Raw genomic sequence first — 11,212 nt, 5'->3', positions numbered from 1 at the left:
ACCCGACTATGCGCGGCAACGTTGACCGCCATCGGGACACACAGAAGAACAACAACAAGCTCGACAGTAGCACTGGGGTTCAGAAAAAGAAAACCTTTTTAATTATCAAGCTTGAAGGAACCTTTAGTCGAAACCTAGGTAGGTTAAGCCGTCACTCCCGTTGTCCGGAAACCAGAGTGAGGGCGTTGTGGACTAATAAAAGCACTACTAAGGCGTTTCAGATCAAAAGACCAAACGTTAGGTGCGCCATGTTGCAGGGATTCTGCTTATGCACAGAACTATGCGCAGGAAACCAGGACCTCAGAGAATTGTGGTGTACCAGAAACTCCCCTCAGAACCAAGAACCCCTATCCGACTAGCTTAGTGTCACATTCGTTATCCGAGATTTAGCTCGGTGGTCCCAATGTATAGACAACCCAGAAAAAGCGACTTAGATACTCTCAGGAGTGGTGGGAATCCGAAATACCCGTTGGTAGCTATATATCAGTCCACAACAAAATAACAAAGACACGGTAAAGTTTAAAGAGTTTATTTTATAAACCTCGCGTCCTAAGATGCAGTACTTTGGCTAACACAAGCAGACAAATGGTTAAGATCAGAACCATCAGCATTGTTACAATACCATAGAAAATGAAAGGAGCAATCATAATAATAATGACAGTGGAAACCGACCACCCTCCTTTCTCTAGCAACTAATAGGTTATTATTAGACTAATAGAAGGTCTCTTAGGCTTGCATGGGGGACCCCATACCTTATAGGTCAGCTTAGTGGAATCACATCACAGGATCAGCTAGGCTCTCTCCTGCAACAGCTCTTCGTTTCGAATGTAACAGAAAACATGCTGCTCTGCAATATTAAAGGACTCGTCTTTCAGGTATTGGCAGCTGTATGTATGTTATGGCTAAGAAGTGGTACGATCAACCTGAACACAACAACTTGCACCGTCTAGTGACCCAGACTCGTTCTTTACACGGTTTACAGACCAAGGTCACTGCTTACTGTTAAGGATGTTAAACAACAGACAGTTCTCATGTGAAGCAAAGTCGAGTCAGCAGTTCTCGAATGAATAACATGTAACAACAGTGTCGCGTGCAAAAGCAGCAGAAGCGGCAAGCTGGCTTTCTAACAGCCGACGAGGTTATGCTAACTTAGCGTTGTACATAGGGAGTGGTTAACCCATACTACAAGAGTTGAGCTAAGTGATAATCCTTGTGGCACGACAAAGATGAGATTGGGGGCGTCTCAAGAGTAGGGGGCCAGGCTAACTGACTGGGTCCTGCCCATCAGGAAAGAGCAGAGCCAGTGGTAAGTGGGTCCTTGGATTCCAATGTCATACAGGTGTTGGATGAAGATGGGGTATGAAACTGTGTTGAAGGTTTCCCAGGAGGATGGGTTCTGCCATGTCTCCTCTGTCCAGGATCATGCAGATATCAGATATAGCGCCAATAAGGGCTTTTTCTGTACTGTAGTTGGGTCTGTGTTATGTCGAGGAGTTGGTGGTGGCTGAGGTGGTCAGTGTGGCATCTGTTGATTAGCTTCTCTAAGACTTTGGCCAGATATGGAAACACAGAAATTGGTCTGTAGTTGATGAGTGATGATGGGTTTACAAAGGGGTTCCTAAGTAGACGAGGACTCTGACATATTTCTATGTATCTCAGAAGGTGGCCAATGAAATGTAGGTGCTCAGGGTAGTTGTGAGCACTGTGCCAATGGGTAAAGTTCTTTAGAGAAGGCATGGTGGAGGGAAGGGTCTGATGGGTCCCCGGAGTGAATGGACTGCATTGTTGCAGTGGCTTCATCAATGGTGATGGCGGGCCATATGGTCATCATTATTTTTTGGGACGAGACAGGGAAACGTGTTGTGTGATCTGTAGAGCCGGGTATACCCACTTACTGGGTCTCGATGGCGGGGGAACCGCGCAAGTCTACCATACCCTCCTTATATTGTAAAAGGAGACACAGGAGCCTTCGTCTGCAGGAGGAACAAAGTTTTATTCGAATAGCCCGGGCTATGGAACAGAGTTCCAAGCTTGTCGGTGACAATACAGAGGAGGCTGCTGCTTTACTACGCAGCTTACAGGCCTTATATACATATTTCCCCACCCTAAGGAACCAGTTCGGATGGGGCTGTAGTTACGCCATTCTTCGTTCAGGCAGGACTGGTTCTGCAACAGATGGTGCAATCAATTAGGACAGATCTTGCCAAACGGTATATGTACGTGAAAGAATCAAACAGATCTTGACAAACAGGATATGTGAAAGAAACAAGTTCTGGGACAGTGTTGTGACCAAGTCTTGCGAAACAGGATGGGTGCGTGCAGGAGTCCAGTCCGAGGGCGGTGAGAGGCCAATTCTCTGTTCCCCTTTTTGAAATTGGCTTAACCACAAGGAGCAGGAAGGGAAGGGCGGTCGTGACAGTTAGAACTTTGGCAAGCATCAGTAGAAACGACCAGGAGGGTCATGCAGAGGTGTTTGACATGAAATTGCAATGCTAAAATAATGGAGTCTGACACAAAATGGATGCCGACAAGAAGGACACTTTTCCTCAGATCTGTTGGGTATGTTTGAGGGTTAAAACTGCTGTTTATGGAGGTTACCTTGTTGCAGAAGAACTGAGAGACTTTAGGCCATAGGTCGAGTGAGGGAATGATGATGTTAGAGATAGCAGCTGGTGAGGTGAAATCTTGGATGATGGTGAAGATATCCTTGCTTCTGTTGCAGCTAGCGTCGATGAGTCTACTGTCTAATCGGTTTTTCGCTAAAAAAAAAGTAGCAACAATCGTTCGGGCTGTCAGAGGACGGACATTACACTGCCCACCCTATTAGGGTGGGCGGTGTACATTTTTTTTTCTGTCTGTCACTACCAGGAAAAATGTGTTCGTGAGTGACGAGAAATAAAATACAAATGACCCAGATCACCCTGGGAAAAAAACTCCTAGGGTGTGAAGGTCATTAGTTTTTTGTTTTTGTTCTTTTTCACCACTTTGGTCATTTGTTTTTGAAAAAAAAAGTTAGCCGTTTAATGAATGTCCGTCAAAACCGACACCGGCTGGCCACCAAATCTTTAGGACACTCAAAGGAACCGCTGTGATCGTGATTCCGTTCAATGTACACAGATGACTACGAGGTCGGTGGAAATCTCTAAATTTGGCAGGCAGCAGCCTGTCAGTGTGATGGAGATAATGTCTTTGCAACCCTGATGAACTGTACTCCACCCTCCAGACTTTAAATCAGGCCCTTGGTTTTCATCAAAGGTTCATATTAACATAAGTTTCTGTGTTACCTGCTACTTTTCACTTAAGGATTTCTGCCTGGTACAAAAGGTCATGCTTCTTAAAATCCATTATTTTGAGGCCATTATGAGTGTGATTGACAGAACTGATAGAGAAATAGTGAAAAACGATAGAGACATTCCTTGACAACTGCTTAAACTTCGGTCACAGATAGGAGTGCCGCCTGTACAGAACTGAAACAATCATCCAGACATGGCAAAGAAAATACATTTACTCGTAAAAGTCACATTTAGCCTCATTTGGTGGACTCCATGCATTCTGTAGGATTGCGTTCACATAAAAGCATTTGCTATCTTGGAAATAAGTCTCAGGCAGTGGCAGCTAGTAATTTGATCAGGGAGGGAAGCCGGGCACAAGCGCATACTTACACCCTCACTCACACCCATGCATTCACACACATGCACACTCACACCTATTCACAAATCTCACTGTCAAAAACACACATACATACACACACGCATGCACGCACCAAACTTTACAAAATATAAAACTTGTCTCCAGCGTCTCTGGAGGGAAGTCGCAGAGGTTCCAGGAAGACTGGGACTGCCGCCTCCTAAGGAGAGGAGGCGGCGTCCCTACCTCATCACCGACTGGAATGGGTCAGTGAGACTTACTGACCCCACCCCATTCTGGGATGAGGTGTCAGTGATAGACTCAGCCCTGGGCACTTCAGGGGTTAAAAGTGAAGCACTTAGGCCCGAGGCCATGAGTGATTCTCCCCCTCGTCATGAGGGGGAGGTTCTCCAAGCCTCTGCCAGGCTGAAGAGGTCATGCACACAGAAGCTGTAACATCTTCAGTCCGGCAAAGTTCAGCTGAGGTAGCCAGGCGCCTGAGCATGTACAGCATGTCTAGCGCCTGGCTGCAAGACCTGAACATTAAGAGTGCCTGTCAGGCTGAGCTCTCCTCAGCCTGACAGCTGGGGCGGCTCCTCCACTAGGGCGGAGTAGCATCACCCCACTGCTTTCTCGCAGTGCAAGAAGCAGAAACATGAAATGGTAATAACTACCATTTTATGTTTCTCCTTCTCGCACTGCGAGAAAGCAGAAGGGGTTTGGTTGCGGGAGGAGTGGTGTGCGCACTCCTGAGTGTGCATGACTGGTTTGGTCAGTCCCAGACCAAACCAAACCAGTCATGCATGCAATACAGGCTACATGGAGAACATGGCCGTGCCATTAGCCCCTGGCTGGGCAGCTTACCGACCAATCACAACGCTGCTTGCAGCGTTGTGATTGGGTTAAGGGTGGGACTGGGTGCCTGGCAGCCTGCTTCTTGTTCCTCCCAGAGGTAGGAGAGCAGAAAAGGAGCAACGACTACACGGGACCCGGCCGGCGGTAAGGTAAGTTTATTTTTTTTAAATATTAAATTAAACCTGCCACCCCCTCCCCGGTGCCACCTCCCCGCGCAACCCCCCCCACCCGTGAATTATGTCAGCCATGACTGCCTGATAGACACTCTTCATGTCGGGGAAAAAATGGTGGGGTGGGGGCAGCGTCGCATTGGTAAGGCGGGCACTCAGGCAATGGCCGAGGGTCCGGTATCCAAATTCCAGCTGTGGGCTGCTTTTCTGGGCAGCCTAGGGGCTGTCTGTGTTGTTCGGATGCTGCCTTGAGTGGCCTTTCAAGAGGCAGATGGGAGGAGGTGTCACTCCCTTTCTCTCGCTGGGCCGGCCCATTAATGTAGACTGAGCAGGGGCAGGGGGCCTGAGCAGACGTGGTCTCACTTGCATTCATGTGTGGTTCAGCAGTGTGAACTAATCCATGCATTTTTTTTTTATCAAAGTGAAATTAAGAAAACCCGCAAATGCGGGCCACTTTTTTTTGTATCCCAATCCAACACTGGGTGGGGCTCCTCCACCCATAAGCCCGGACCACGGCTGATCCTACCTGTAGTTAACTCCACTAAATTTCAACATTAATTATGCTGTAAAAAGTACTTTGAAAGATGCCATTTCTTCGCAGAATATTTGTCATTGTACTGCCTAGCGATCGATCCGTGAATGACCCGGAGTTCTGTCAGTGTCGGCCTCAGCCACAGTTCTGTTTCCATGGCGGCGCGCGGCTCAAACCAGGACCGCCGCTAATTGCAGATACAAATATGTGAAGCGCAGATGTTTTGCAGATTGAATAACATCAATTTGGCTGAGAGCTGGGCCCGTTCGTGATGGTTGTTTGTTGATAGCCTTGGCTTCCTTTTGGAGCTCGCTGAGTACCCGGATGCAAGCCTTGCACTTTACCGAGAAATGCTAGAACTGTGATTCCAGGTAAACAGAAATTGCATCAAAGTGTGCTTTTTGTTTCAATGAGTTACTGAAATCGGGGGCCTCCAACAAGCATGTCCATAATGGGTGCACAATGTAGCAGAGTGTTCCATATGTGCCCCATCCCCCACAGCCCCGCACTCTTCTCTTCAAAAGGAGGCGTGTAGAGCCGGTGACTCTTCACCGGTGACCTCTGAAATGACGGGGTGCACATTTCACCCCAAACTGCCCTGTGTGAGTGAGCGCAAATCCAGCTACGCAAAGGGTGATATGGTTTGCGCCCATTTCTAGAAAAATAAACTTGAAAATACTGGGGCCAAATGGTACATCTTCCATCACAATTTGAAAGTTACATATTTAGACTTTTTTAGAGTAATTCTGAGCTATTCAGAAGGGAAAATCATGACAGACAGAGTGTTGCTTGTAATGCGAGTCTGATCTTGTCCAAGGAGTTCTGGGAGGAATAGTAGTTGTTCTAATTCAGTCGACCATAGAAGGATGAAGAGCCAAAGGCGACCTTGCAGGGATTCAAGGTCGCAATATGAGTGGCGCACACAGATTTTAGTGGTCAACAATCTAAAGCACTGAGATATATGATTATTTGAATGAGATCTTGTGGCCTGTGGGTTACAAGCAGATGGATACAGGCCTCCTAGCGGGGCCGGCTCACCCTACAGTACCGTGGCCAGTGAAATACAGGGTAAAACACACCTTGACGCATTCATGTCATTAACTTGAACTAGTGTGCTCTGATAGGAATATGATGCCTGAAGATAAGAGGCACTTCTCTGCAACAGGTACGTGAACCCACTTTGCTGACATTGGAACATGCGACTTGCGGGTTACACACAGATATATGGCAGGAGGTGCGTTAATCTGACATTCTATCTTGCCAGGATGAGGGGCTGTAACGTTTGGGTTATACAAACAGGTTACATACATATATTCATTAGCAAAGTCGCTGGCATTGATTTGAACCTGTGACCTGCAGGAGCATTGCCAGAGGACTCCGGGCAGAGGCGCGCACCATGCAAAGACAGAGGCGTACTGTAAGACCCTTGGGGCGGATATGTTATTTCTGACATATGAAGATACACTACAAATCGTTGTAGGAGGACACTACAAGTGTGAATGTCGCAGTACTGGGACATTAGTGCAAGGTGCTGCACTATGCAGTGATATAACAGTACTGGGACAGTCATAATGCAACTCTGCTCTAATCTGCGCGTGAGGCGCTTGTGCAGATTGAGGTGCATCGTGACAGATATGTATATTATATCCGTGCACGGTGCACTATCACTAGACGTGCCCCATTAGTGCACGGTGCACTGCCACTAGACGTGCTCCATTAGTGCACAGTGCACTGTCACTAGAGGTGCACCATTAGTGCACGGGGTACTGGCACTAGAGGTGCACCATTAGTGCACAGTGCAATGTCACTAGAGGTGCCCCATTAGTACACGGTGCACTGTCACTAGAGGTGCACCATTAGTGCACGGGGTACTGGCACTAGAGGTGCACCATTAGTACACGGTGCACTGTCACTAGAGGTGCCCCATTAGTTCACGGTGCACTGTCACTAGAGGTGCACCATTCGTGCACAGTGCACTGTCACTAGAGGTGCACCATTCGTGCACGGTGCACTGTCACTAGAGGTGCCCCATTAGTTCACGGTGCACTGTCACTAGAGGTGCCCCATTAGTACACGGTGCACTGTCACTAGAGGTGCCCCATTAGTTCACGGTGCACTGTCACTAGAGGTGCACCATTCGTGCACGGTGCACTGTCACTAGAGGTGCCCCATTAGTGCACGGTGCACTGTCACTAGAGGTGCCCCATTAGTTCACGGTGCACTGTCACTAGATGTGCCCCATTAGTACACGGTGCACTGTCACTAGAGGTGCACCATTCGTGCACGGTGCACTGTCACTAGAGGTGCCCCATTAGTACACGGTGCACTGTCACTAGAGGTGCACCATTAGTGCACGGTGCACTGTCACTATAGGTGCACCATTAGAGCCCTACTGTTCTTTATTCATTAGACGTCACCTCCCCACAGGTGCCATGGCTCGCTGCACTGTGTGACAGTGGGACACCCAGTTATGGGCACCTGTTAGTGGTACCCAGTGATAGGCTCGGCATGTCACACTACTGTGGCTCCTCCTACCATTACCAGGTTTTTATCAAGTGTGACCACTAGTAAAGTCATGTGTGCGAGAGGTTTCTGCTGCCTTTAATACCTACGGGCTGGTTATGGGCGAGATATCAGCAAACTGCTCTGGCGGCCCCACCCTTCAACATAACTGCCCGGCCACACGGTATCACTGTGAGGTGCACAGGAGCCGTTTCGTATGTTTTACAAGAAAGCACTACGCTTTTTATGCATGTAGTGGGCAGCTGAACACCTATTTCTTAAGGCAGAATCAAACACAGGGTAACACAGCATGCGACAGTGAAAAGTATAATTAAAATGTCAAAACAAATATGAAATAAAGCACTAATGATCAGACACAAGTGACGCACAGATGCAAGAAAAACTAATAACAACAGCAGAAAATGACAGTCATGAAGTTCGTTTGAGTGTGGCATCGAATAAGAAGCGCTCATGTTTGAGATGCTGTATTTTGGAGAGGGTTTAACTCATCAGTGCAGCAGCTCCGCGCACCTCGCTCCTGGACTCATGGAGGAAGTGAACTAAGTGTGCCTCATCTGGCCCCAGTGTTTCCCCAGTATCAAACATTAGGGGAGGGTTTGAACTTTGACACTTAACCCAACCTCCGGCTCCGAGACCACCTTCTCCCATTTCATTACAGAATGGGGTGACAATAATGAGGCGCTGAAACCATGCCCACCTGATACATGTGAGAAAAGGTGGGAGCAGCAAAGGCGCTAAGGGACACTAGACAAGCCCCGCCCCTCCACTGCCAGCCTTTCAGAGCTGAAGGTCAGCCTCCTAGGCAAGAAAGTATGGGCAGTTGGAGGTCCTTCTCCCCTCCCCCAGACACACTACTTCATACTTGTGAAAAGCAAAGAGATCCCGCTGAGTGCCTCTTCTTAGTTCTTGCACATGTGCACCAGCGTGGAACCCTTTTGCAAGTGCCGTCTCAGGTTCTCGCTTTCCATCACCTAGTTGACTGAGACAGAAATGTGGATTGAGTGCCCCAAGCATGGTTGGTAGTGGGGTGGAGCAGTATGTAGGAGGCTGGCTTAGTATATGGTGCCCACCTTTATAAGTGTAGCACCCTGCTCTTATCCAGACAACCCTTATGGTGATTTTAGTGGTCTTAGACAACCATAGAAAGCTCTCTAAGTGGTAGCTGTGGAGAGCCGCCTTCAGGCTTAGTCCAGAAGGAGAGTAAAGAAGCTTCTTTTACCATTACTTAATCTTATGGTGTAGGATAAGTGAAAAAGAACCACACATTATAGTTATAAAAATATCAATTTATTATAAACACTCACTAACACATTGCAATATCTCCTACCCGGAGATATAACCACAATACACACAATTCTTTGATAATAGAATGCGTAAGTAGCACAAATACACAGGGGTCTCCAGTGGGAGACCAAATCATATACTAAGAAAGTGGAATGCGAACCACGACCTAAGTCAAGAATGGACATAGAAGATGTAAAAGAGTCGAGGACCCAAGGAACCACCCAAGGTGAGTATCTAGGAACCTAAAGGAGGTCGTGTGCAGTGTGGGAATACGATTGTGTACTCAATACAAGTCAATGGGTAAGTTGCGGTTGCAGTTTTAAAGAAGAAGGAACCTTCCCAGCGGACTGTGAAGAAACCCCATGGAAGATGGTAGGTTGAATAGTCACCCCACCCATGGATACCCCAGGTACCAGGATACACCAGGAAAGCCGGGTGCATAGGTGCGAAGTGACATTGGAAACTGCCAAAGACCACAATGGAGGACTTCAGAGGAGATGTGCTGGCGAAGAAGGTGAAAGAGTCCGGTGGAACCTGAAGGTGGATTCAAGTTGAGAGGTACCTGCAAGCAGAGGGGACAGAGTCTATGCCACTCAGGAATGACCAGGAGGCATGGAAGACGAATGCCCACCGATGTTGGAGCAGCAGGTGAGTTGACGGTGCCCTTGAAGTTGCAGCTGTGTGGACCAGGCGACACTGTGGAAGACCAGGAGCCATTCATGAGCTGTCCCACGTTGGATGTCAAGAGCCAGGTGGTCAGTGTCCAGCAGGGGCACCAACAAGCCTTGGCAACAGCAACCAACGTGGTAATCGAAAAAGGTGTAGTGTTGATACCAGCAAGGTCCAAGAGACTCATCACGAGCAGGTAAGTCAGAGCAGGCCCTGAGCAAGCAGAGGAACCCACCGGAGCCAAAGAAGACCATCAAGAAGACCCACGGTCCAAAGGCACAGGAGTCACAAGAGGACCTCGAGCAGCTCGCTAAAGGATGAAAGCCCACGGTGCAAGGAATGCGGTGTAGGTGGAGATCTTGGCTGCAGGAGATGCTTGAGGCTGGAGCTTCCTAGAGCCTGAAGATCTCTGGAGGAGAGAGTCAACATGCCTTGGCAACGGCAAGTCAAAGTGGTGCGCAGGGGTGCTGCTCCAGCGGTTCCGATGAGGGATTCTGGCTTCCAACTTACTGTGAAGACAGTACAGATCTCGAGTGAACTGCAGAACCACCACCTGTGTTGCTGGATCTTTCAGAGTTCGTAGGAGCTCAGGAACAGCAGACCAGTCAGCATTGTTGCGGTGCCTGCAGGTGCACGGGAGTGACTCCTTCATCCAAGGTAGATTCCTTCCGGTGTCTTACATGTCCACAGGCCTTGTGAAGAACCTTTAAGAAGCACAGGTACAGACGTTGCAGAAGACTGGCAGGATGACGAGACCAGGAGCAGCAGGAGTCTTCCCAATTGCAGTCTCGGTTCTCAAAGCGAAGTCCAGCGAAGTCCATAATGCCCAGGCGCTTGAAGTTAAAGTGGTTTCAGATCTGAATCTTGTCCCATGACGAATCTAGGGACCCAACCACCCACAGGTAAGCCCTTAAGTACCCTAAGGAAAGGGTTCGGGTGATTCAGGGGTCCCTCCCAGAAGAGGGGCTGGACAGTGGGGCATATACTCCCATGTCCTTTGTGTAGTTTTGCACCAGAGCAGAAGCCAACGGCTACCTGAACTAGTTTCAACTGGAGTATGCAAGGAGGGCACCAAATATGCCATTCAAAGCAGTCTAGTGGTGCTGGCAAGTGCCCCTACCATGTCCCAAAAGACTAAGCCCTGTTTGGTAGGTGGTCACTACTCCCTGTGACAGGAAACCTATTGTCCTGCTTTCACCTGCTCGAGCTTGGCTCAGCAGCAGGAGGGCAGAATCATGTCTCTGGTTGGCAGCAGCCATAGTTTGCTGTCCGGGTCTAGAAGACCGGTACCAGGAGCACTGAGGGCCTCCTGGAGGAGCTTTACGGTGTACCTCCAACACCGTCAACATGTTTGATACCAAACACAACAGGGTTCTTTACAGCCAGTTTAGAGATAGCCATCGTATAATGACGCTTGGCCACTCTATGTATCGTGAGGGCTGATGCACTTACATTCTGGAAAAATGGCCTTTGTGGGTTGTAGAAGTGTCCTGCTCATGCAGAGACACCCTCACACTTATAACCGAGCACCTTACCTTCGGGATTCAAAGGC

This window comes from Triturus cristatus, chromosome 4_2 (assembly GCF_964204655.1).
Source record: "Triturus cristatus chromosome 4_2, aTriCri1.1, whole genome shotgun sequence".
NCBI classification, from domain to species: domain Eukaryota; kingdom Metazoa; phylum Chordata; class Amphibia; order Caudata; family Salamandridae; genus Triturus; species Triturus cristatus.
The sequence above is the reverse complement of the archived record's forward strand: the minus strand, read 5'-3'. Positions refer to the sequence as shown.